The sequence below is a fragment of the Mustela nivalis genome (genome assembly GCF_964662115.1).
Source record: "Mustela nivalis genome assembly, chromosome: 1".
NCBI lineage: Eukaryota > Metazoa > Chordata > Mammalia > Carnivora > Mustelidae > Mustela > Mustela nivalis.
The window spans coordinates 174,960,751-174,985,448 of NC_139020.1; the positions used below are offsets into that span (position 1 = coordinate 174,960,751).

Genomic DNA, 24,698 nt, shown 5'->3' on the forward strand with positions numbered 1-24,698 from the left:
TGGCAGGCAAAAAGAGAGGGAGAAACACGCTTCCCACTAGCAGGCAGCCCAACCCAGTGCCTGATCCCAGAACCCTAGGATTATGACCTGAGCTGAAGGCAGACGTTCAACCAACTGAGCCACCCAGGGGCCCCGACAACTTGAATTTAACAAGGAAACTCCAAAACCCCTAATTTTTTCCCCTTCTCTTTTATAAATCAGAGGTAAAGAAGCTAACTAATATTTTATGAATACAGACTGAATTTCTAATGCTATAAAAAGAACATCATATCACACCTCAAACCAACCTTTGAAAATGAGGTAGTGAACTGCTTATCAGGCCAGCTGCTCCAGAACAATTGAGAGTTCACGGGGATGCCTGGAGAGTCCTCTCCTGCTTTTTCCCTTTTAAATTCTATTTCTATTCGGCCTTTAAAAAAGGAGTTAATGAGCTGGAATCTTTTCATTTGTGCTCTTTGGGACAGCTGTCATTTGGAAGCTATGACACAAACTTTCTTTTTTAAAAGATTCCTTAAAACCTTTTAAACCTTAAAACCTTCTGTAATAGTTTCCCTTTCGTTGGTTTCTACAAACCATATCTTGTTTCCTTCCCACTAAATCATCATGACCTCATAGTCATATATAAATTAGACATGTTCAACCATTAATAGGCATTCAAAGTACCATGTGGCTACTGAGGGACTTTGCTTACCCACATGTCCTTTGGGAGATTAACTAGGCACTTGGCCTTTATTGGCCTGCACTTGGGATTACTGTATTTCATCTATTTTTCTTAAGCAGCTTGGGCTCTGGATGGCCTACTTTCACTAAAGAAGGAATTTACTTAACATTAGAGCATATTGTATTTTCCCTGGTTCTGAATTAAACTCTAGGGCTAATGCCTTCATTTTCCACACACAGACTGATTACCCCAATCTTATCTGATTGAATGGAAAGAAGATATTTTGGATATGAAACTCTTGTCTTGATGCTTTATCTTTAGCTCTAGACTGCATAGGGAATCCCTCATCAAATTTCCAGCAGTTACATGCCAACGACATATTAGGCATTAGGGTATACCACTGAGAAATACCTCTAATGGTCTGCCAGTTGCTGGATACATTTCACTTGTGCTATTTAAATAAACTAGCCATGTTTCATTGTGCACCATAATGTTTCACTGTTGGCCTCAGAGCCTCAGATTTTTCAGATTTTCAACAAACTCAAGAGTGAATATGTGAAAATGAACATACATAAGAAGTATTCCCCCCAAGCCAAAAAAGAATATATTCCCCTCAAAGGAAGAACACATTTTTGGTTGTAAAGAGACCATATGGCTACCAGAAAAACAAAACAGACCACAACCCTTAGAATATTTTAATAGCAGCACAGGAAAGCTGTTGACAAGGGAAACAGGATTGCAACGTGGGTGAGAAAATCAGAACTCTGAGTTAAGATCTTCCTAAGAACAACTCATTCATTGCTGGATGCTGTTCCACTTACAAGGAGAAGTTGCCTCCCCTCCCTACCCCAAAGTCCATATCATCCCAAGGAGTGTTTCCATCAGCCTCATATCTGTAAACTCCTCTTCTGGAATACCAATTCTATGTGCTAAAACTACTAAAATGCAAATAGAAATGCTTCCTCTAACTCTATAGTTCTATACATTTTGGTACGACTGCCTTAAAGTTTTGTTGAAAATGTACTGAGTGTGTTTGATGCATGCTTTTTCCCTATCAAACAACCGTCTAAGGAGAAGACCATGTCACCATGAGGTAGGGATCTGTTCCAGCAGTCAGCATGTGACTAACAAACCAGCTGAGAGTCAGGAACCCCAGGTCTTTTTCTCTACAGCTCTTAGAAAAGATGCATTCTCTTTCCACTGAGAATGCATAGCTGCTCACAGGTAAGCCTGTGAGCTCCAGAAAGGCAGACCCTGCCTGACAATGAAGTCAGCACAGAACTGAATTAGGAGACTCGAAAGATGAATCTCAAATGGCATCATTTGAGTCCAAGAGTGTAATGGTCCCTAAGAGCTGTTGACTACTTCAGTTCACTAATAAATTCACTTTTTGTTTAGGCCACTTAGAGATGCCACTTGTAGGATGGTAACAAAAAAATATTTTTTAAATGATCAAAAGATAATAAAATAATCTTAGTATGGTATATTTATTAGATACTAAAAATTTGAAGATATGTGCTATTTGATAGAAAAATGTTGATATATGAGGAGAGAAGAGGAAGAATCTGGAAGCATAAGCAGAGTCCACAGGGAATGGAATGCAGAATGACCAGACATGCTGAAAGGAGAGGGTAGTGGGCTGTGATGGAAGGGGCATTTCAAAATAAGTGAGTGGACATGGAAGACGTGTTTTTTTTTTTTTCATTCATTTTATTTATTTATTTTAAACTTTAAATTAACATATAATGTATTATTAGCCCCAGGGGTACAGGTCTGTGAATCACCAGGTTTACCCACTTCACAGCACTCACCATAGCACATACCCTCCCCAGTATCCATAACCCCACCACCCTCTCCCTAGGCAACCCTCAGTTTGTTTTGTGAGATTAAGAGTCTCTTATGGTTTGTCTCCCTCCCAATCCCACCTTGTTTCATTTATTCCTTTCCTACCTCCCAAAACCCCCACATTGCTTCTCAACTTCCTCATATCAGGGAGATCATATGATAATTGTCTTTCTCTGATTGACGTATTTTGCTAAGCATAATACCTTCTAGTTCCATCTACGTCATCGCAAGTGGTAAGATTTCTTTTGATGACTGCATAGCATTCCTATATATATGTCACCTCTTCTTTATCCATTCATCTGTGGATGGACATCTAGGTTCTTCCATAGTTTGGCTATTGTGGACATTGCTGCTATAAACATTTGGGTGCACATGCCTCTTCGGATCACTATGTTTGTATCTTTAGGGTAAATACCCAGTAGTGTGATTGCTGAGTAGTAGGGTAGCTCTATTTTCAACTTTTTGAGGAACCTCCATGCTGTTTTCCAGAGTGGCTGCACCAGCTTGCATTCCCACCAAAGTGTAGGAGGGTTCTCCTTTCTCTGCATCCTTGCCAACATCTGTCATTTCCTGACTTGTTAATTTTAGCCATTCTGACTGGTGTGAGGTGATATCTTATTGTGATTTTGATTTGTATTTCCCTGATGCCGAGTGATGCTGAGCACTTTTTCATGTGTCTGTTGGCCATCTGGATGGGAAAACATGTTTTTATGTATTTGACCACTATGGTTGGGGTTGGCAATGATTTTAGTAAAATGGGAGTTCCGTAGTTTTATGTAGGATTGAAGCTTAAACGCACCAGCAAAATTCTATCTCCAGGTATGTTAACTCTGACATGAGCCAGGGTGTCTGATATATTAATATTTATTTTGTATCTTTGACTTATTAACAAATACTTCTATTACTTATCAGAACTTCCTGATCACTTTCTGATCCAAGATCGAAACTTTCCAACCACTCCTCTGAGCCACCCATAGCCTTGCTCTCTAAGGATGAACAGGCAGGTCCTGAAGTGGCTAAACCCTTGAAAAAGTCATAGTTAACTATGAAAAGCCATGAACACCAACAGCGGGGATCACAACAGTCATGTGTGTTTTGTTCAAGTCATCTTACCTCCTAAGACTGGTTACTCATCTGCAAAAGGGAATAGAATAATACCATAGAGAGATTCATAGTGGAAAATTACGCTCAATATAAAATAATACATGAAGGGAGTTGGGGTAAATTGGAAGGGGAGGAACCCTTATAAAAACATATAAAAACAATCTGAGGGGTTTGAAGTGGTGGGGGGTTGGGAGGTTGGGGTACCAGGTGGTGGGTATTACTGAGGGCATGGGTTGCATGGAGCACTGGGTGGGGTGAAAAAATAATGAATACTGTTATGCTGAAAATAAATAAATAAATTTAATTAAAAAAATAATAATACATGAAAACTGTCTATGTGGCACCATAGTACAGAAGGTACTAAATAAATTATAGCTGCTATATTTTCTATAAACAATTTTTACATGTGTTTGCCAATTACGTTTGCATTTGTCTGTAAATGTACATATTTAAGACTGAAATTATTTTCCCCAAACAGAATGTATACATAAAAGTATAAAAAGAAAAGACTTGATTTTTCTGAATGCTTTATGGTTGGTATTTGCATTGTTGAAATCCTGGAGTTACAGAAGAAAAATGCGTGGAATCACAACTAATTACTCCATCCTCTTAATCAGGAAATTTATTCACTACAAAGGAATTATCCACACTGGAATTACTGGATGGCACAGAATAAAATTGGATTTGGACAATAATTTGAGGCTATAGTTTTTTTAATGAGAAATAACAGGCCTAAATAAAAGAGATTAATAATCTACTTAAATTATTACTTCTTTTATAATCTATGTTCTAATTTCAAACATATAAATATATTTATATTTCTATCTATATATAGATAATGCCACTTAACAGTGCAATCATTAAAGGTCTGTGTATTTTTATAAAAGCTGACAGGGTCTAACAGACTTTGAAAAAGTATTGGCTTCATCAGAAAGCTAGCATTTTAGGAGCCAGTAGAAAACCTAAAAAAGTTGTGAAAGCAAAAAAAGAAAGAAGTGCCTATGCATAAAATATTCAGCAAGATAATAAGGTAATATGACACTGGCGAACTGTAAAAAGTATATTTCAGAGTGCATATGGAAGAAAAGAACAAAAAATATTTCAATGGGCTTAAGATTTGTGACTTTATTCTGGGATGAATACAGGAAAAATCAATGAAAAAAATTGAACAAAGATACAAAAGAGATACTATGTTTTTCTGATAACAGAAATGGAGACTAAATATAAAATCATTGCATCTTATGGATGCTTCTTCTTCCTCTATACTCTAAACCCACCCCGCGGCGTAGCCTCTCCCTTCTCTTTTATAATGCACTTTCTGAAATTGAAATAAAACACGCAAACAGAAAAAGGCACAGAGAAGTTTACAATTACTTTTAACACCTATATAAATGGACTTGATGGACTTGTATGGTATGCATTCTTTCTCTGTCTCCCTCTTTCTCTGTCTCTGTCTCTCTCTCTTTTTTTTTTAATATTCTAAGTAGGCTCCACTCCCAGCATGGATCCCTTTTGGGTTTCTTTTATAAAATATCATGGTCATGAGATTTTTCCCCCCCATTGTTACATCTCATGGTAGTTTTCATTGCTATATATGTATATAGAGCACAAGTTTGGTATTAAAATAATATTGTTATAAACAGCATGGAACAACCTTTTCTACTCTCTCTCTCTCTTTTTAAAAATATACCCAGGAGTAGAAATTCTGGGTAGAAGTTTTGTGTGTCTGGGACACCCAGATGGCTCAGTCAGTTAAGCCTCTGCCTTCAACTCAGTTCATGATCCCAGGGTTCTGGGATCTAGACCCACATTGGGTTCCTTGCTCAGCAGGGACCCTGTTTCTCTCTCTGCTTGTGCTCTCTCTCTTTAACAAATAAATAAACAAAGTCTATTTTTTTTTTTTAAGGAAGCGGTTTTGTGGATCTTTACCTTTAGATTTCCAAACTGGTTGTGCCAATTTACCCTACTATATGCGCTATATACCCTACTATATACCCTACTATATGCATTGGATATTCCCATGGGCCCATAATCCCATCAGTATTTAGGATTATCATGTTTGTTTGCTCATTTTAATTTTAGCCATTTTTATATGTAACGACATCTCATTAGGTTCCTTTTTTATTGAAGTATAATTTTACATGCTATAAAATACACAGATAGTAAGTACTCGGTTTGATGGGTTTTGCCATATCACCCCAAAATTATTCTTTCTTTTTCTATTCAATTCCACATTCCCCCCTAAACTATTACTGTTCTAATTTCTATCACTATTGTCTTCTTCTTGGACTTCAAATAAATGAAATCTTATAGCACACAATTATTTATGTATGACTTCATTTGTTCAAAATTGTGTGGTTTTTAAAAGATTTTATTTTTATTTATTTATTTAGAAAGAGAGAGAGGCAGCACAAGCAGGGGGAGCTGGAGAGGGAGAGAGAGAGAGGATCTTAGCAGACTCCATGCTGAGTGCAGAGCTCAATGCAGGGCTCGATCTCATGACCCTGAGATCATGACCTGAGCTGAAATCAAGATCCAGGTCTTTGACTGACTGAGCCACCCAGGTGTCCCCAAAATTGTGTGTTTAACGCTGGATTTATAAGATTCATCATGACATGACATGTATCAGTACTGTTCATTTCCTTTTTATTGTCAAGAAGTATTCCCCTGTAGGAGTATACCACAAGTTGTTTATGCTATTCTCCTGTTGATGAACATCCAAGTTGTCTCAAATCAGGGAATATTTTGATGACGCTGTGAAAAACATTTTTATAAATCTTTTTGTGGACATATGTTTTTTACTGATCTTGTGTAAACACTTAAAATGGAATTCCTGGAGGGTGGGATAAAATGTATGTTCAACTTTATAAGAAACTGCAAGACAGTGATTCAAAGTATTTGTTCAATTTTACATTCTCACCAGCATTTATGAAAGTTACAATTGCTAGGGCTCCTGGATAGCTCAGCCGTTAAGCGTCTGCTTTCAGTTCAGGTCATGATCCCAGGGTCCTGGGATCGAGCCCTATGTCGGGCTCCCTGCATGGGGAACATGCTTCTCCCTCTCCCACTTCCCCTGCTTGTGTTTCTCTCTCTTACTGTCTCTGTCAAATAAATATACAGGATCTTAAAAAAAAAAAAAGATAGAAAGAATGAATGAAAAAAAAAGTTACAGTTGCTTCACAACCTTGCCAACAATTATCACTGTCACTCTTAACCATTTTCCATTCTAGTGGGTGTAAAATTTTATATAACAGTTCTTTTCTTGATTTATTTTATTGCATGACAGTTGATATGTCATTTGGTTTTCATTAATATTTCTCTGATGATTAGTACAGAACCTTTTCTTTTTACATATTTGTGCTTATGGGTCATTCTTTCTTAAAAAAGTTTATTACTTATTTAACAGATCACCACCTTTGTCTCCCTCCCTATAATTGGGATTTCATCTTATTTTCATGCTGAGTAATGAAAAAATGACAAAACTAATCAGAATGAGGCACTTCAAAAAGAGAAACTAACACAGCTCATTTTCTTTTAACAGGCAAAATATAAATATATGCATTCTAGAATGCGCAAAGGCTTAGTTACTAAAAACTTCAAATGAAACCTTGAAGGATGTAGGCAAATCCAGGGTGCGGTAGAGACGAGCTGAGATACTGTGTACCTAGTGAAGGGCTCTTGGAACTACATCTCATGGCCACGTGCTGAATCCCAACATGGGGGAAGATGTTAGCAAATGCCATGTGGAGATGCAATAAGTGCTAAGTTGACTTAGGGGCTCGGGCTGTGCACAGCAACCAAAGGGCAGAAAAATACTGAACATTGTTGAGAGCATCCACCCCCGAGAAGCACTTTACTTTCCAGGAGCTCTAAACTGGCATCATTCTCAGGGCCCACATGGCTGATATCCTTCGTGTTCCATTTGGCACAGCAAGTGACAATGTCTCCCCACCTACGATGGTGATGCAGCCCCTGGAAGTGGCTTTTACTGACTTATCAATGAGGGCTTTTGTTCCCTGGGCAAAAGATTTGCAACCAAATTCATCCACAGCTCCATTCCACATAATCTTCTTTGTCCAAGCAAGTGTTTCAGGTACTTCTTGCTCCTCTCAGAACCACAGTCCAAGCGCATCGAGCCTGCAGGTATGCCAGAGGGCACAGTGGCTTAGCCAGTCTTGGCATTCTCATCAAACTTGTCAGTAGTGACAAAGTCCACAGATAAGGTAATCTTCACACCATTCTTCTTTGACAATCTTGGTTCTGTTTTCATCAAGCAGGGAAGTGCCAATCTCCATGTTCTTGAGCACCATAAGAAAAGTAAAAGCCACTCCACCACAAATAATCATCTCACTGACCTTTTCCAGCACATTATCAATCAGCTGGATCTTGTCTGCAACTTTAGCTCTGCCCAGGATGGCCAGGAAGGGTTGCTCCAAACTCTTCAAGGCCTTGGCAAAGTAGTTCAACTCCTTCATTAAGAAACCTCCAGAGCTGTGGGCTTGGTGAGAAGTGCCCAAAGCATCATTGCCATAGACATCCTCTAGCCTGGAAAGTGAAGTTTGGAAGGCTTTTCTTTTGGCTGACTCAGATCCACCCCTCTTCTCAGGAGTATCTCTTTCCTTTTCTTCTTCCTCCACATGAAAGGAAAGGCTCTCCAGCAGGATGGAAGACCCAGCAGCTGGTTCATCACAAGCTTTCTCTACTTCCAGGTCCACACAGTCCTTCAAGAATGAACATCCTTGCTCAGCAGGTATTTGAGTTCTATAGCAACTGGCCCCAAAGTGATCTTCTCTGGCATTGGGACCGCATCAGGGCAGCCCAGATGGCTCATAAGAACAATTGACTTGGCTCCATTGTCCAAGCAGATCTGATGCTTGGGATGGCAGCCTTGATTATCTGGTTGTTTGCCATCTGGTTGTTCTCACAGGACTGTTGAAGTCCACTCTCATGTTGACCTGCTTCCCCTTCATGTCCAGTTTGTCCAGAGGCAGCGTGTTAGAAAGCAACATCTTGGAATACAGCAGTGGTGAGGCTGAGATCTTACACAACAAAATTATTAGTAATATCTCCTTTTACAAAGTATCTTTTCAAAAAAGTTTTGCCCTTTTTAGTGGGTTGTCTTTACAAGACTGATTTGTGGAGTTCTTTCTATATTCTAGATAAAAGCCTTTTGTCAGACTTACACATTTTGTAAGTATTTGGTTTAGTCTCTGGCTTGCTTATTCATTTTCTTAATGATTTCTCTTGATTGAAGTTTTCTTTTTAATATTGATGAAGTGCAAATTATCAATTTTTATAATGACTGGTGCTTTTTAAAATTTGTTTAATAAATCTATGCCTACTCAAGGTGACAAAGACAATTTCCTATGTTTTCCTCCAGAAGATTTAGGGTGGTAGAATTTATATTTAGACCATTGCTATATCTTGAAGTAACTTAATTTTAGTGTATGGCATGACATAGAATTGACCCAGCACTATTGGTTTAAAAAGACTTCATTTCTTCTGAATGGATTTAATTTAGTCCCTTGGCTGAAAATAAGTTGACTCTCTAGATAATTTACATCTGTATCTATATCTAAATCTAAACCCTGTATTTGGTTCTACTGATATATTTGTTATTCCTTATACCAACACTAAAGTCTTAATTAATGTAGCTTTATAATGGTTATTAAAAGAAGGAATGCATATTTTTTCCATTTTGTTTATTGTAAAAATCCCCTTGTAATTCCATTTTAATTTTAGTACAGTTCATAAATTTCCTCAAAAAAATCCTTCTGAGATTTTGACTGGGATTGAAATGAATCTGTAGTCCTCTGGGTGTTTTTAAGACTTACTATTTACAGGATGCCTGGGTGGCTCAGTTGGTTGGATGACTGCCTTCGGCTCAGGTCATGATCCCGGAGTCCTGGGATCGAGTCCCGCATCAGGCTCCCAGCTCCACGGGGAGTCTGCTTCTCCCTCTGACCTTCTCCTCGCTCATGCTCTCTCTCACTGTCTCTCTCTCAAATAAATAAATACAATCTTAAAAAAAAAAAAAGATTTACTATTTACATGGATATTGGGGAGGGTACGTGCTATGGTAAGTGCTGTGAAGTGTGTAAACCTGGAGATTCACAGACCTGTACCCCTGTGGCTAATAATACAATATATGTTTATAAAAAATTAAAAAAATTATTTGAAAATTTACTATTTAAATTTTGTTTTCAATAATTTATGATGCACCACAGTATATATTTTTCTTTGTATCTATGCTGCCTGGGTTTTACAAAATTTTTTCAATCTTGGCCTTAAATTCACTAATTAGTTTTTAAAAATTCTCAGTCACAGTCTTCACAAATATTGCTTTTGCCTAAGTAACTCTCCTCCAATTCTAAGAGTCCAATTACATATTTGTTAAATGTCTACTATAATTGTCTGTTACGTTCTCAGGGTCTCCATATTTCTGGAGCTCCTTGCTTCAGTTTGGACATTTTCCTTTGGCCTATCATCTAACTCACTTATTCTTTCTTCAGCTACATCTAATCTGATGTTTAAACTCAACAACTCAGCTTAATAAGATCTCAACTACTGAAATCTTAACTTCAATTATTTTAAGTTCTAGAATTTCCAAATTTCAAATTTTCCTGTTTGCTGCTAAACTTTTATATCTTGTCACTTAATTTCTGTTTATATTAATTAATTTAAAAGTTATGTATTTTTATCTAAAAGTTATGTACTTTTTAATATGTGGTTAGTCTCTTGATTAATCTCAGTTGTCTGCTTTTTCTCTTATGTTGGCCAATTCTTAACTTTTTGTGCCTGATTACTTTGTATTGCTTAACAACATTATGTATCATTAAGTAGCAAATTTATATCAATCAGCTGATTGCTATAACTTTAGCTAATGTTATCTTTTTCCAGAGAAAATTATTTCTGTTATTGTTGAGCAGCTGATGTGCATCACCATAATCCAGCCAGTAACTGAGGTGATTTTAATGTGGGCATCAGTTATGAGAACTGGACTAGTTCCCCTGCATATAGAATATAACAACTTTAGATATCAACTAAAAACTCAAGTATTTATAAGAACCCTTAACTCCACACTTTTTCCAGCTACATGAAAATGTCAATGTTTTGCTCAGTGTCTTACCATCTCAACAATGAGGTCTTTATTTGGCATTTATCATTATTTTTAATGGGAAAAATAGCTCCAGACATGAAATAATCTTCCTTGGTGTTCCTCATTTTCTGGCTCTTGGTTCTTTCAGTTCTGCATTGGTAGTTTTTATCCATTGCTAGTTTTTTTGTGTGTCCTAAAATAGATATTTAAAAACATATTTTTCTGGCTTATTTAGTTGTTCTCAGCAAAAAGGCTGTTCTTAAGTGTCCTAGTTAGTCATTGCTAGAAAAAGAATTTCTTTATCATCTCTCTTTAAAAGTAGACTTTTTACAAGTTACTGAACCAGCTTTAAAAATATATATTAAAATATCATTCTCTCTGATAAATTTAGAAGAGGCAAGGTTTTCTTTATTTAGATTCAGTTAATTTACATCTGGAAGCTTTAGTTGGGATACGCCAATTTTTATTGGTAATTATGGACATTCCTTGATGATAAGGAACATGTGACTCCTAAATGTAACTTATTGAAATAAAAGAAGATGCTATGATTAATTTATGCTTGGGTCTACCCCTGAAATGTATATGCACAAAGTATCCCAAACCAGTATAGCAAACTAAACACATTACATGGAGAGGGATAACAAAATTTACCAAGAAGAGTTAATATAATGACATTGGTAAAGTACTGGCAAGAAAAACAAGAAAAGAATGACTTTCAACACTGATTATATATCCAACAAAAATATCCTTCAAGAATAAAAGATAAATAAGAGAATCAAGGAATCAATCCTAATCAAGAAACAATGAAGACAACTTATTACCAGTCAATCAATCTAACCTACAAGAAAGAAATTAAGAAAGTTCTTCAGGATGAAGGAAAATGACACTGGAGGGAAAACTGAATCTTTAGCAACGAATAAAGAAATTGAGAATATTTTAATAAAATGCATTAAAAAAATCTAACTGACTAATTTTAATAGCTAGATGCAAATATCAAAGCTTTAAATTAGATGTTTGGCCCTGATTATTGAGATGAGTCAATTATTGAGATGAGATGAGTCAAATGTGTCAACCCAATGTTTCCATTTAGAACAAAAATACTCATTTGTCCACTTGCCAGGTCTTGTTGGCTACTAAAAGCTCAAGGATGAGACCTGCTCAGGAAACTCCCTCATTCAAGGGGATCTGCCTCATCCACCTTGTGCCTCTTTTCCAGGAGCCACCCACGTTCAATGACTGGTCTATGTTGGGGTGTTAAAGCTCATTTACCTTTTCTCAGTTTGGGACAACCCTGAAATGTTATTGCACTCCTTCAACTCTCCATTAAATCAGCTGAAGACTTTTTTCTAACCACACCACAGTACAAACTCTTCCCTCTGCATAATCTTATTTCATCATTCCCTTGTACATGTGGTTCCAAAGAGCTCTTCCCAGCAAACTTAGTGCATGCAAATCCTTGTTTCCAGGCTGTTTCCTGGGTAACCTGACCTAAAAGAGTTTAACATATACAGAACCCTTGGAAAGCTGAATCCTTTGGGGGAAAAAAAAAAAAAAAAAAAAAAAACTGTGAAAGATGAGGGGGCGAGGAAAGAACAAACATCACAGTAATTTTCACTTGAAGATAATTATTTAGATTGTTTTTCTCAGTATGATTGGCTAAATAAAACACATTCATGGAACCCCGTTGAAAGGGAAATGATAGTGTTGAGACTTGCTTTCTATCTAAACTCCATCAACTCTAAGATCTTGTATGAGTTCAATCTACCACCGGTCTGCAATGCCAAAGATAAACAGAACACAATTAGAAAATGAAAAAAATGAGAAAATGCTCTCTTAAGCCTTCAAGTGTGTAGAGAAATAGATGCTGAGTTATCACAGGGAGTCACAGTTATTCACTGGCATTCAGGCAAATAGATTGAATCTTCTTTTAAAGGCAATGACAGATATTCATGTTAAAAACAAAGCAAAACAAAACAAAACAAAACACCCTGAAATTCTTTCTTAGGTCAAGCACATTAAAAATAAAAAAATCACATAAACACTCTCAATCACTCTAAAACATTGAGGAATAAAGGTGTTTGGGTTGAGCATTTGTATCTTATTTCTACTGTTTGAAAAAAATTCCAGTCATTTTTAAAAAAGATTTTATTTATTTGAGAGAAAGTGTAAAAGCAGGGGTGGGTGGGATGGAAGTAGGGGGAGAAGGGAATCAGATTCCCCACTGAGCAGGTAGCCTGATTCAGGGCTCAATCCCAGGACCCTGAGATCATGACCTGAGTGCTAAAGGCAGGCACACCAATTCCAGTCATTCTTAATAATGACTGGATACTAGCATACTCTTGAGAGTACGCTATTGTATATAGTATCTCATTTACATTTTTGTTACTACCCACACAGTATTTATTGTACAATTATTGAAAAATACAGTGGCACACAGGTGGGTCAATTGGTTAAGTGTCCAACTCTTGATTTCAGCTCAGGTCATGATCTCAGGGTGGTGAGAGCAAGCCCTGGGTAGGGCTCCACATTGGGTATGGAGTCTGCTTAAGATTCTCTCTTACCCTCTGTCCATCTCCACCCACCCCCATCTCTCTCTCTTAAAAAAGAGAGAGAGAGAGAGAGAGAACAAAAAACAAAAAAGAAACAAAAACAGAGAAGCAGAAATTGGATAACAGATTATAGGTTATCCTAAATACCAGGACAGATATTGCAGGAGTTATGGTTTTTGTTGCCTTCCTAGTAGTCCTTCCTCCCAAGAAATATACTATTTTCCTTCAGGAATCTCCAAGCCCTCCCTCTCCAAATGCAATATAAGTGTGGTTATGACTTATCCTATTCTTTACTTAAAAAAAAGTAAGGTGCTTGTCTCAGGCCTAAATAATCAAATCCCAAGACAGTTGGTTCAGGGATAGTTCATGAATCAAGACAGGAAAATGCATGCTGAGGTACTAGAGGCAGCAATTAAGAAAGATTTTTTTTTTTCCTACCTGAGAATTCTAAACTGGTAGGAAATGTTTTCAGATAAGGCCGTGTTGACCACCATATGTGGTGGTCCTTCCTGAAACTAAAGCTAACACAAACAAAAGCAAAATAAAGTTAAAACTTACAGCTCACAACATCTAAGCCTTTGAATTCAGTTGTACCTGAATCTCTTTTGAACTCTTCTGTTTGTGTAAGTTAATATAGTTCCGTTTTTCTTAAGCATACTTGAATTTTGTTTACATTGCTTACAACTTAGAGAGCTTCAATAATATACAACTGTCCATGCTGCTGATTATTTTCTCCTGGCTATATTTAAATAGATGTACACAGTTTAGTAGATAATAGGAAGACAACAAAATTGGGAAATATTTCCCAATATATAAAACAATATATATATATATATATATATATAAAACAATCGAGCATAGCAGGCAAGGTAAATACTATTAATCATATTTTATAGACAAACCAAGGAACAAAGGACAAAGACCAATTTTGAACTGGAACCCATACCTTGTTAACATTTGGTATCTTTTTGGGGGGGGGGGTTATTTGTTTATTTGAGAGAGGGAGAGAGCAGGAGCAGGGGGAGGGGCAGAGGGAGAAGCAGACTTACTGCTGAGCAGGGATTCCCCATATGGGGCTCCATTCCAGGACCCCAGGATCATGACCTGAGCTGAAGGTAGATACTTAATTGGCTGAGCCACCCAGGCACCCCCAACTTTTGGTATTTTATGCATGCATTATATATCTATATCTATATCTATATCTATACCATCAATATCTATATCTATCTATCTATCTATCTATCTCATGACATTGTCCTTGAACTCTCTCATCATCTTAATAATTTATTTCCTGGATATTAATAAAAATTAATTATCAGGTAAGAGTAAAAGTGAGGAGGAAATTTTGAGTTTATAAAGACTTTATAAATCCTCAAAATTAGAAAATAGTGGTAGAAAATAATGGTATTGAAAAGAGAACCAGGACCTGCGATAGTGTGGAGAAAGGTTTGAAAGCATCCATTCTTTATCTTCTTGGTGCCAGGGCCTGAACACTGGGGACTCACTGTGATCAGGCCCTAACTTCCCCCTGCCCTCAGAACAAATTTAGGTGTGCACACATGTGGTATGAAAACTCCAACTCTGGCAGGTACATTGCAGGGGATACATTTTGGTGCTGAGTTCATAATGAGACGATTCGATGTAATGAGGAGAACTCAGAAATGCTTAAACTAAGTCCTGAGGATTAGCTGGCTTAAAAGGGAGGGGGAAATGGTCCAAATTGAGGCAACATCATATGCAAAGATCCTGGGAAGGTGGGAGGATGTATGAAGAATACATAAGACCATGAGATGCTCTGCAGGTCTCCCCTAGTTAGAATGAATGGTACTATGGCTAAAGGTATGGCTGGCTTTGGGTTTGTATTGTTTTGTTTTTGTTTTTTTTTTAAACTGAGAGATTTATAAGATTAGGTGTTATTTGTTTAAAATGGACTTCTCCATTCTCTTCCAACACACAAGCAGATGAAGATTTTTTTCCATGAAAATTGGCTTTCTATTGTTTTAAAAAAACACACACGTGGAGAAAGAGACTGTTGCAGAAGAATATAAATGAATTAACATTCTTTTTCTTTGCAGTATGAAACCTAACTTTCTCTTGCTTCAATTTAAGCTATTTTAAGATGCCTTTTCTGTGCTAATCTTTTCTAGATTTATACAATTTATAAGTGAAAGAGATCTTAAAAATACTCTAAAATAATCTTTCACTTTTAAGGATGGAGAAACTAACCCCTTTGCCCCAATGTGATTTGTAAAAGGGCACCCAGGGAGAATAGCACAAGTGATTAGTTATTTCTCAAAAAACAATTTTTTGCCAAACTAAATCCCAATTTCTAAATCCAACCATTATCTTGTCAATCTTTTAATCCTTTCATTGACTCTCCACTTTTCCTATATCTGTTAAGCTGTAAAGCTCAAAATGTGTCACACAGTACCTAATGACAGTGTACTGAAATAAAACACAGTAGGTTAGATTCCTGCAGTTTTTCATGTTATATTCTTAAAATATTTGTGCCTGAATGTTGAGTGTGTTTGATATCGCTAACCGAATAACCTTATAAATTTTATATAGATATGTAAAATGTTCTGTCATAATCCAAATATAATTGATTCTTTATATTAAGAAATATAGGTTTTTCAAATAATCTATTTTGCAATAGGAAAAAGCGTCCAGTTCTTTTGAGAGAAGATCATAGATAACAAAGAATTGATATTTGCAGCTACAGAGTAAAAACCATCTGTTATTACAGTAATTATTGAAATATTTCTTTGACATAAGTTAAATATTTCAAAATAAATTGCCTAATAACTAATAGATCTATTGAGAGCCTCAGAATTCTCATTGGTTGTAAATTTATTCAACCATTTTCTCTTTCTCTCTCTTTTTTTAAAGATTTATTTATTAATTTTAGAGAGTGTGGGGCAGGGACAGAGGGTGAGGGAGAGACTCCCAAGCATACTCTGGAGTGAGTGTGGAGCCAGAGGCGGGACTTGACCCCATAACCCCAAGATAACGACCTGAGCAGAAACCAAGAATTTGGCTTTTAAATCCTTTTCAAAATCCAAGTTCCCTTGCTTTTAAATCCTTTTCAAAATCAATTTTAAGGTTTAAATCTGCCTTGATTTTTATCTATCATCTTTCCTTTATTTTCTTTTTTTGATAATGAAATGGATGAAAAATTCTGAGCAATTATAAATGGAACCAACCTCCATCCATCATGAAATAATTATGTCTAAAAAATAATGGTTTTGAATAAAGTGTCACATAAGTAACATAAAAAGCAAGCAATTGCTTCTTCATATTGTACAATTAATATATTAGTTAATTATATCAATATATTTAATATAAGCATTTAATAAAAATTAAAGATTATATAAAAATTTATAATGAAAAGCAATCATCCTCCCAGTTCCACTATTTATATCATTATTTTTATTTTTATTCTGTCATAAATTTGAACAATATTTTTACAGCTCATATTCTTGTGCCATCACCTTAGTCAAGAAGTGTCAAGGTAAGCCCTTCTATTTCATCTTCGCACACTACTTTTCACCTTCTACATTTTCCCAAGTATCTGTCTGCATATTTTTAAGGTTAAAACTAACATATTCTATATTTATAATCTTTACTTGAGCTTTTGCATGATTTATTAATAAAGCTGAAAATCAAGAAGCTCTATCAACATTAACATGAATGTCTTAAGTTCATTTAAGGATTTACCAGGTAGATAACTTTCTATTTTAGTGGTCCAATACTATGATCCTCAAGCAGCTCTGAGGACAATATTCCTAGGTAAACAGAATAGCCTTTCTTACACTCCTTTACTTCAAACCATATATATTTTCATATATAAGATATGAAGCAAAGTGATTTGCTTCATATTTGCTTGGATCACAATTTTCCCACACAAAATTTGATTTTGCCTGGCCACTGTAATTGCCTTTCCTTTTTCTTTTTGACCAACAATTACAAGCTTTGATCCACTTTATCTATCTATCTATCTATATCTATCTATCTATCTATGGACAAAAATATCATATCTTATATAAGGTCATTCCTCCAAATATATAAATTCCAAAGTGCTATACTCTGCTCTAATTTAAGATGAGAGTCACCTAGTCAAACACTATTAACCTAGAACTTCTCAGCTCTCCTATATTATATTCATACATTCTGGATCTCATGAGTTTGGTTCTCTTGGTTTTCTTCCTCATTTTGCTAGTGTGTTTCAAGAAAATCCTACGGTATAGAAATAGTTTAAGTGTTACAAGTCTTGAATATTTTAAATGTTCCCAACTAACTGATATTTTGGGTGGGTATAGAATTCTATATTCTATGTAAATATTTTTTTCTCAGAATTTTAAAGGCATTGCTTCATTAACTTTTATCATTCCATGTTATAATACCTGTCTACTTTTCTTTACTTTGTACATATCTTATCTTGTCTTTTGGTATTTTTAACTTAATAATTTCAGGATCTTCTTATGATTAGTGATATCACATGTAACTTGGTATAGCTCTTTCCACATTCATCATGAACACTTTCATTTAAAAAACATAATTTACTTACTCTCTGGAAGATTATTTTGTGTAATTTCTTTGATGATTTTTATCTTCTTTATTTTCTTAACTCTCCCTCTAGGGCCATAATTCATCAAAGAAACTACACAAAATAATACCAAATAAGGTACCTACACTCAAATCCTTGTCTCAAGTTCTAATTCTGGAGGAAACCAAATCAAGACACCATGTAACACAAAAGCAGACTTTAAATTATATACTAAAGTACATAAAAATAATAAATAAAAATGGGACTTTGGGGCAAGTGAGAATGAAGTAATATATTTGTATGTTGAAGTAATGATTTCATTTCAGTTTTCACCTGAAACGGTACAGATTCTTCCACTTTTCTGAAAGCAATGATCAGAACTCAAAGGAAGATGATGAAAACAACTGTACTACTTTTTTAAATTAAAAAAAAATGAACATATATTTTTCATGAACTTAAGAAGTTCTGGGTTCTGGGTGACGGTAGAGGACTCCAAGTATTACAGAATTACTGTTCTCTAAAGCACATGCAAAAAAAAAAAAAAAAGAGAGAGAGAGAGATACCACCCACTCAAAAACAAAACAAAAACCCCCACCAAAACAAAAATACAAGCAGGTAAAAGGTGATAACCTAATAGAATATGGTTGAACAACTTATGAACAAGGAAATTAAAAAGAAAACCACACACAGAAGAGTCTTTAACAGATAATATTGGTGATGGATGATAAACCACTTGATTCCTAACACTGTTCTCATGCTTTAGCCCCTTTACTAATGAGTTAACAAAATACCAGGACTATTCACTGTAGATGCTTTCCAAAATCTGGATTGAAGCTACTGAGTAGACATACATCTTATCTGATGTTTTTGTACTGGGGAATAATGGAATCTAAATGTAAACATAAGGAAGGTAACAAAAGGTGTAGCTCAGTAAACTATAGGCTCCAGGGCTACATTTCAGATGAGAAAAGATTCCAAAGCCGAAGGGCAGTCCCTCCATGAGGAAAATACCCAATTAGAGAGATGGAAATCTGCTTCAGGACTTCGGCCAAAATCTCTACTGAGCTCTCCTGACTCCTCTCACCTTCACACCCGTATCCTGTCATTTCTTCTCAATCTGCAGGAACATGGTTAAGGTACACAATCCCTAACCCTCATCTCTAGCTTGGAGGGGAAGACAAACTAGATATTAGAGGAGAGGAGTCAAGATCCATTCACTCATAACTAAGAGCAAAAGACTTTACAGGCAGCAAGTATAACCATGATGAAAGAAACATGGCAATAATGGAAATATACTTCAAAGGAGAGAAATCATGAAGGGAAGAAAAAAGATGGGAGAGAAGGTAGGGGGGATGGAGAAATAATAAAGTAGGACATAACAGGGATGCAAGTAATCAGATTCAGAAAAAAAGTAAAATCTCAAAAAATTAAATGAAATTCCTCATAATTGCTTCGCAAAAGAGGATAAATTAAGTCATAACATGAAATTTAAAATAGCATAAACAACAGTAAAATAAATGACAGTATGAGATGAAAATCATATTGCAGACCCCCCGAAAGAAACACTGAAGGGCAAAATGGTGTCATCATGACAGAGCTAAACAATAAATTAAAAAATAAGAAGGAGCCAAACAGAAGTCACACTAAGAACTAAATTACTGATATAATAGGAACACTTAAGGTAAGCAAAGTGAATACAAATGAAAAAGTCGAAAGGATTTACATTATCGTGACATTATTTGACAGGAAACTAAAGAAACCAGCAAAGGAGATGGAATTATGTGAGATTCTTTTTTCTTAAAATGAAGAAAAACTACAAATTTAATAACCTGTCATGTTTCAGAGGAAGTCAATGCAGATACTTCATGCTTAGAAATAGCTTAGTTAGTACCTCAAGTATTAAAAAAAAAAATCTTTAAGCACCCAGAAAGGAAAACAAACTAACCTATAATGGAGAAACACCAGGTTGGCTGGCTATGGACACTTCTGTGGCAGGATTTGATGCCCAAAGATGAGAGAGCAACATCTACAAATGTCTGAGTGAAAGCAAACATAAACCAAGAATATTATCAACCCTATAAATGCCATTCAGTTATTTGAAACAGAAACAGTTGTGGGTGCAAAGGAGACCTGTGAGTGTACCTGTCTTTACTGTTCATGATAGGGAAATACGAAATAAATAACAGAATCCAACTACTAATGCATTTTATAATCTTTTTCTTTTAACTTAAAGGATCATTTATGAGATATTTCTTGCAATGAAAAAAATATTTATTTGAAGTTCATTATTTACTCAATTTTGAGCTTTTTATCTGCTATTAAATTTAAAATATAAATATAAAATTGCTACTCCTAAATTAAGAGAAACTGCAATTATGCGACCTCTTTATGTCTATCATTCTCTTTGCCTCCCTACTATATGTAAACTATGAAATGATAGTCACCTGTTGTTCACAGCGGTGAGAGGGTTTACAGTGCATTTTATTGTCACTGTTTTTATTTTCATCTTGCAATCACTGTGTAATTGTTAAATTATTTAATAGTTTACACTGTGCAGGTATAATTTCAATAAAATCAATAGAGTAATAAGTTGAGAGGGAGAGAGAAGCAGAAAGGAGGAGAACAAACAAGGTAAAGAAAGCAAGGAAATAGGCTAAGGTTTCCACAGCAAGGGAAAATATGGATCAGTATTATCTTATTATACATATTTTTCTGAACTATGTAAATATTCAGAAGTAGTTTTTTAAATGAAATCAACATTTCTGAAACTCTGCTTTCAGCAGCTAATTATTCCTACAGTTAAGCTTCTAAGAAGTTCAAGAAATACCCAAATATTTCCAAAATGTTGCATAAGAGTCATTAAGATTACCTACAGCTAGAAAAGGGTTAGGAGAAAGAAAAGGAGTGGAAGATGTTTTCTCCCCACTTATTCATCACAAAATGTATTAAGGACTGATTTTATATTTATGAAATAGCAATTTCCAATGTCAGAGAAATGTCAGTCTTGACTTCTTGTCTGCCCAGACTGATTCCAGTTTGCTCTCATCAGCTGTGACAAGGAATCAAGTCTTCTCACTGGTTTCCACGAGAAATCTGAGCATATTAATTTCTTTCCATGAATTTGGTGGCCTTTACTAAGATTTTAGGGTTACTAGCTATGTTTACATTATATTGTAACATATTTCATTTGAAAAGCATCTTTTTAACTTCTCTGTTTCCCAAAGTTCCTTCATTCTATGCTTTTGGCAGTGATTTTTTTTTTTTAAGAGAGAGAAGGAGAGCACACAGTGGGTGGGGGTGAGAGAGAGGGGGAGGGAGAGTGAATCTCAAGTAGGCTCCACACCCAACACAGAGACCAACCCAGGGCTCCTTCTCGTGACCCTGAGATCGTGACCTGAGCCAAAATCAAGAGTCCAGTGCTTAATGGGTTGAGCCACCCAAGCTCCCTGGCAGAGGATTCTTTTTTGAAATCCCTTTGCCACAAGGTAGTGCCTAGGAACTCTTATATAAGCTTCTACTCTAATGTATTCCTTAGGTAATTAAAGTCTCTCTCCTCTTTATAAAGCATGAATCTTCAAATATGGCCCAAGTCCTACCACTATGTTTCTATGCCCGAGCCTGTCATGAGAAGGAATCACCAGTTACTTATAAATTTGTTACAGTAGTCTTATGACTTGGAGACTTCTAATATATAGCAGAACAACTGTATTGGTTCATTTGGTTTCTTCTTGTGGTAGACAAATTCTTGGTTCATTTGGTTTCTTCTTGTGGTAGACAAATTCTGAGATGGTTCCCAAGACCCCTGCCCCTTGCTGTACACACTCTGAATAGTCACTTTTCTTCCCTTGGGTGTAAATGAGACTGGTGACAACCATGGGATAGTCATTCCATTGATTAGGTTATACCATGTGATAAAGTTAATGGATGGGATAATCTTCCCCATGATTATGCTACGTTACATAAGACTCACCACTGCAGACTAATGAGAGTTCCTCCTGCTGGTTTTGAAGAAATAAACTGCTACACTATGAGAGCACCACATGGCTAGGTTTTGAGGGCAGCCACTAAGAACTGAGAGTGAACCCTAACCACCACCAAGGCCACCTTCCTATAACCTCAAGGAAATTCTGGGAAAAAAACGAGTGATCTTAAAGCAGGACCCCAAATCTCAGATGAAGTTATAGCCCTAGCCATGCACCCGAATTTCAGCTAGCTGAGAACCTGAGCCCAGGTCCCAAGTAACATATACCTAGACCCCTGACCCATAGACAGTGAGATAATAAACCTGTGCTCTTTTAAGTTAAAAAATTTCTGATAATTAAAAAGAGCAACAGAAAACTAGGATATTTGGTAAGTGAGCAAAAAGAAGTGGACAATAAATATCAGAATATAGGAAACAAACTAGTGGAAAAACCTTTTTTAGGAAAAGTAGACAAAAGTATACTAGTAGTGGTAAAAATACAGAGTATTTACACACTTACTATCAACCACTTTGAATGAATTAAACTATAAAATACTATAGTCATCAAGGGCAGAATATTTTTTTCGTGTTTTCATTGAATATTCAATAAGATTCAGCATAATTTGGGCCATAAAAAATGTCTCGGTAATTTAAAATAAATTTAAGAAGATCATGTTTAAAACCAAAGGGAATTTTTTAAAAACAGAAAAAAGTTAATGAGGTAACTATCAAAGAATAGATAAATAAATGTAGAAATTGAATCTTTGAAAAAATTAATAAAATTGATGAACTCCTATTATGCTAGTAAGTTCAGAAACTCAGATAAAATAAATTCTTTGAAAAATAAAAATTACAGAAACTGCAAATATCTTCTCCCATCCCATAGGTTGCCTTTTAGTTTGTTAACTATTTCCTTTGCTGGGCAGAAGCTTTTTATTTTGATGAAGTCCCAATAGTTCATTTTTGCTTTTGTTTACCTAAAGACATATCTAGAGAGAAGTGAGTATGGCTGATGAAAAAAGGTTACTGCCTGTGTTCCTCTCTAGGATTTTTATGGTTAAGTCTCACATTTAGGTATCTAATCAGTTTTGAACTTATTTTTGCATATGGTATAAGAAAGTGGTCCAGTTTCATTCTTCTGCAGGTAGCTGTCCAATATTCCCAACACCATTTGATGCAGAGAATTTTTTCCATTGGATATTTTTTCCTGCTCTGTTAAAGTTTAATTGACCATATAGTTGAGGGTTCATTTCTGGGTTTTCTGTTCTTTTCTATGATCGATGTGTCTATTTTTGAGCCAGTACCATAAATTTTGATCACTACAGCTTTGAAGTATAACTTAAAGTCTGAAATTGTGATGTCTCCAGTTTTGCTTTTCTTTTTCAAGACTGCTTTGATTATTTGGGATCTTTTGTGGTTCCATATAAATTTCAGAATTGAAAAAATTGAAAAATTGAAAAAATTAATAAAATTGATGAACTCCTATTATGCTAGTAAGTTCAGAAACTCAGATAAAATAAATTCTTTGAAAAATAAAAATTACAGAAACTGCAAATATCTTCTCCCATCCCATAGGTTGCCTTTTAGTTTGTTAACTATTTCCTTTGCTGGGCAGAAGCTTTTTATTTTGATGAAGTCTAGCTCTGTGAAAAACAATGCCGTTGGTATTTTGATAGAGATTGCAATGAATGTGTCGATTCCTTTGGGTAGTATTGACATTTTAACAACATTTGTTCTCCAATTCATGAGCACAGAATGTCTTTCCATTTGTTTGTGTCTTCTTCAATTTTTTTCATCAGTGTTTTATAGTTTTTGGAGTACAAGTCTATTTCTTCTTCACTTAAGTTTATTCCTAGGTATCTTGTGATTTTTGGTGCAATTGTAAATCAGGTAGATTTCTTAATTTCTCTTTCTGCTGCTTCAGTATTGATGAATAGAAATGCAACAGATTTCTGTACACTGATTTTGTATGCTATGACTTTACTGAATTAGTCTATCAGTTCTAGCAGTTTTTTTTATGGAGTCTTAGGTTTTTCATACAGAGTATCCATGTCATCTGCAAGTAATGAAAGTTTTAATTGCTCCTTGCCAATTTGGATGAATTTTATTTCTTTTTGTTGTCTGACTCCTGTGGCTAGGACTTCTATTAGTATGTTTAAAAAAACAGTGGTGAGAGTAGTCATCCCTGTCTTGTTCCTGATAGTAGAGGAAAAGCTCTTAGTTTTTCCCCATTGAGGAATATATTAGCATTGGTTTTCCACATATGGTCTTTATCATGTTGATATTATATTCCCTGGAAAGCTGCTTTGTTGAAAGTTTTTTATCATGAATGGATGTTGTAGTTTCTCAAATGCTTCTTCTGCATCTATTGAAATTAGCATATGGTTCTTTTATTAATGTGGTATATCATGTTGATTGATTTGCTAAATGACATATCTGATAAAGGGTGAGTAACCAAAATATATAAAGAACTTATAAAATTCAACTCCCCAAAACCAAATAATCCAATTAAAAATGGACAGAAGACGTGAAAAGATACTTTCCCAAAAAAGACATGACATATCTGATAAAGGGTGAGTAACCAAAATATATAAAGAACTTATAAAATTCAACTCCCCAAAACCAAATAATCCAATTAAAAATGGACAGAAGACGTGAAAAGATACTTTCCCAAAAAAGACATATAGATGGCCAACAGACACATGAAAAGATGCTCAACACCACTGATCATCAGGGATATACAAATCAAAACTACAGTGAGATATCACGTTCCATCTGTGAGAATGACTAAAATCAACAACACAAAAATCAATAGGTGCTGATGAGGGTGTGGAGAAAGGGGAACCCTCTTGCACTGTTAGTAGGAATGCAAACTGATGTAGGCACTCTGGAAAACAGTATGGAGGTTCCTCAAAAAGTTAAAAATAGAGTCT

General features: G+C 35.5%; 1 pseudogene across 1 annotated transcript; it reads right to left on the bottom strand.

Moving 5' to 3' along the window:
* Positions 1-7,371: 7,371 nt before the first annotated feature.
* On the bottom strand, positions 7,372-8,619 carry LOC309842373 (phosphoglycerate kinase 1 pseudogene; annotated as a pseudogene). Its single transcript has one exon. The product of its transcript is annotated as a phosphoglycerate kinase 1 pseudogene (transcript).
* Positions 8,620-24,698: the final 16,079 nt, after the last annotated feature.